This window comes from Lathyrus oleraceus, chromosome 5 (assembly GCF_024323335.1).
Source record: "Lathyrus oleraceus cultivar Zhongwan6 chromosome 5, CAAS_Psat_ZW6_1.0, whole genome shotgun sequence".
Lineage (NCBI taxonomy): Eukaryota > Viridiplantae > Streptophyta > Magnoliopsida > Fabales > Fabaceae > Lathyrus > Lathyrus oleraceus.
The window spans coordinates 62,475,854-62,479,791 of NC_066583.1; the positions used below are offsets into that span (position 1 = coordinate 62,475,854).

General features: G+C 42.4%; 1 non-coding gene across 1 annotated transcript; it reads right to left on the bottom strand.

The window, feature by feature from the left end:
• Positions 1–3,254: 3,254 nt before the first annotated feature.
• On the bottom strand, positions 3,255–3,361 carry LOC127089063 (small nucleolar RNA R71). The gene has a single exon (XR_007790842.1). It is a non-coding gene; the product is annotated as a small nucleolar RNA R71 (small nucleolar RNA).
• Between the last annotated feature and the right edge of the window lie 577 nt (positions 3,362–3,938).

A 3,938-nucleotide genomic window follows, 5' to 3' on the forward strand; every position in this document is an offset into this window, starting at 1 on the left:
TGCTTATTACATGGACTTGCTAGATGATTTTGTTTTGGTCCTTTTTAGGACATGTTAATATGTGTTTGAAGTTGCATTTTGTTGAATTTCAGCTCCTGTTTTGAATTTTTTCTTCACCTTTGACCCTAGGCTTTGACCTAGTGGTTTGGACTTACATTTGAGTTATGAATTTCAGGATCAAGTATGCATCTCCATGATTGATGTTGCTCCTTCATTTGAGCTTGGTCATTTCTTGTTGTTGGCTAACATTTGTTTGTTTTGTAGGCTTTGATGATAATTCACTTGAGTTTGCCTTATGGTTTACTCATAGTGCATGTTGGATTGTCTGTGTGTTGTTGACTGTTGTCTGTTTGTCTGAACACTGTACTGATTTGTTTAGTTGTTTACACAGGTACCTAAGTTGGTTTAAGTTCATTTGAACTTTGCTTTGCTTTACTTGTGGTTGGCATACCACTTAGGTAACTTCCTTGATCTCCATGTAGTCTGGAAGACCTGCTGTTATTGGCAGGCACCTGTCTGAAGCCCTCCTTAAGAGGCAATGTTTGTGGTTGTTTATCTTGGTGCCTTGTACAATCAAAGACCTCCTAAGTGAAGAGGCATTGGCAGATAAAAGGGGTGTGCAATCCATCCCCTGCTACTCAGTTGAGTCATTCATCCTGCTCACACCATGTGTTGATGCACTTTGAATAAAAGTCCAAAATCTTGTTGTGTCAAGTCATGTGGAATAGAGTCCCGCATTCTGGACTCCCACACATTCTTTGATTCAAGCTCATCCAGGCTCGGGTTAAGAGCTATGAGGCATAACCCTCATCTCCATTTCATCTGCTCACCCTAACTCTCAATGTTAGAGGTTAAGAGTCTGACTACCCATTCCAGTATTTGGCTTGTTTGTCAAGGTCGATATGACCCCTTGACTAAAGCCCAACCTTGCTTGAGCCCCTTTGGTTGTGTATAGTGTGTGCTATTTGCTTTTGATGTTTATCTGCTCAGCTTCTCATCTCCTTTCTCTAGGAGTCGTATGATCAACTTTTGAGGAAGTTGACGTACGTAGAGATAGACTTGAGTTGACTCACTGCCTGTGTGAGTCAAGCTCTTGTTAGAAACCTCAACCTAGGACTATTGTGGATTACATGATAACTATTAGGCTCGAGTCAGTCTCCCTTCTAGTTTGTTATTTCCCAGTCTCTGGTTAGGATAGAAATTTCTCCCTTGTTAAGGGGAACTACGTTGCCCTGATCCTCATACCAGATGAGGTACGTAGGCAGGAGATCGTGCGAGATCTCTCCGGGCACCCTTTTCCTTTTTTTTGTGTGTGTTTGCTTGACAGCTAGCAGGCTCGAGTACCAGACTCCCTGTTAGCTTGTTTGTTCAACCTTTTTTGTTGCTTTTGACGACTCAGCGTCCGGTTAACCTCTTGTTTGCTTGGAGTCTGACGTAAGTCCAGCGATTGGCAGTCGGTTTCCTGTGTTTGTTTGTGTGGAGTCTGACGTAAGTCCAGCAATGGGCGGTCGGTTTCCTGTGGGTGTTTGTGTGCTTGGAGTCTGATGTAAGACCAGCGATTGGCATTCGGTTTCCTTGTTTGTGTTTGTTGTTTGGAGTCGGACGTAAGACCAGCTATTGGTAGTTTGTTTCCATTTGCGTGTTTGCTTTGACGTCTCAGCGTCTGTGCGTGTGTTTTGTTTCGGCGTGCGTTAGCCGAACTACGGTAGCTCTGATTCTCATTCCAGATGAGATACGTAGGCACAGGTTGCGATATCCTAGCGAGCCTGTTTCCCATATCCCCGAACTACGTTGACTCTGATGTTTATTTCCGACAAACTACGTAGGCCCAGGATGCGATATCCTGCCGAGTCCCCGCTTCCGTCTTCTTTCATCTGTTTATTCCAGTGTGTGTGCATTCTTTGAGCAGTTATTCAGCAACCTTATTCTATTCTTCTGAGCGTGGATCCCGTCGAGTACGACGGACGTGAGGGGTGCTAATACCTTCCCCTTGCATAACCGACTCCCGATCCTTGCAATCTCCGGTCGTAAGACCATTTCCTTTCCAGGTTTACTTCGAGCGTTTCCTTTCCCTCTTTTGGGATAAATAACGCACGGTGGCGGCTTTGTTTGTTTGTTTTTCCCGCCGGTTGTTTTTCGCGGATGCGACACATAGTAACTAGGAATCTTTATCACTTTAAGGAAAAGCTATTTTTGAAACTATTTTCGGACGCGTTGATAGGTTTAAAATCAGTAAACTCCTTAGGTAAACTTTCCAAATCAAAATCACTTTTCAACTAAGTTTACGAGCCTCATTTCTTAAAAATAGGTTTACTACTTTAGCGTTCTGTGCACCTTTTATATGTGACAATAAAAGACCTTAATTTAAGGGTAAACTCGGTTCTGAATACGCGAAAGCGCAGTTCCCGTTAAATGGATTGTTTTCAAGAGTAGAAAATATTGCCTCATAAGTAGTTCTATTTAGACAATCGAAACATCACTTAACTGACATGAATTACATTCAACCCGTCTTTACCTGCATTTATTATTTACCGTTATTTTGCAAACCAAATATCTCTTTTATACCACCTTAGATAAACACCGTAACGATAGTATTCGATAGATTGACGATTGGTCTTTGTGGGATTGATATTCTTTTATATTACTTTGATGTTATTCGTGCATTTGCGAATCACAGCGATCAAGTTTTTGGCGCCGTTGCCGGGGACCAACTTTGTCAAATTTCGTACCCTATTGTTACACCGTATAGACTAAGGCATTTTTAGCCGATAAATGCGAAGAACCCGTAGTACCGGAAATTTAGTAGATCCTTTAGTGGAACCCGAACGTTATACTCGTACATGCCTCTTACTCATCCGAATTAAGAAAGATATGGCCGAGAATCGCGATAGGCGACCTCTTAAGGAATTTTCCCAACCCTCTGATGAGAAACCTAGTTCTAGTATAGTAAACCCCCTTATACCTGCTAACAACTTCGAACTAAAACCGTCTTTGTTGAAATTAGTACAACAAAACCAAGACGCGGGTCTCGCTACTGAGAACCCGAATCAACATTTAAAAGTTTTTATCCAACTAGCCGACACCTTTAAATCTAACGGCGCTTCACCCGATGAGATCCGTTTAAGATTATTTCCTTTCTCCCTCGGGGATAGAGCATGTTCATGGCTAGATTCACTTCCAGCTAATTCACTAACTACCCGGGAAGACCTTAGGAGAGTATTCCTTGCTAGATATTTCCCCCTAGTAAGACTATTGTTCTTCAAAACCAAATAACTAGATTTGCTCAAAATCAAGGAGAATCACTTTTCGAAGCTTGGGAGAGATATAAAGAGCTATTAAGAGTCTGCCCACACCATGGCCTAGAGCAATGGCTGATCGTTCACACCTTTTACAATGGACTCCATTATAATACCAAGATGAGCATCAACGCCGCCGCAAGTGGCGCGCTGATGAACAAACCTTATCCAGAAGCTTGTGACCTAATTGAGGATATGGCCCAAAACCATTATTAATGGGGAACTGAACGAGCATCAATAGAGAAAAAGGAGACCCAAGGTGGAATACATGAGGTAAGCTCTCTAGTAATGATGCAGGCGAAAATGGACGCTTTAGCCCTTAGGATCGAACATATGTCTACAAACACTAACACCGTAGCAGTAGTCCACACAGAATGCGAACTCTGTGGATCTAAAGGACACGAATCGGCGGAGTGTAACCTTTGGAACGAATTAAATACCGACCAAGTATATTACACCCAACGTAACCCGTTTCCAAACACTTACAAACCTGGATGGAAGAATCATCCAAATTTCTCTTATAGAAACCAGAACCCTATCCAAAATAATGCACCGCAGAGACCGCAAGGTTATAAAGCCCAAAAACCAAACCAACCTATGCAAGTTGTGCCCCAGAAGTCTAACCTTGAGAAGATCATGGAA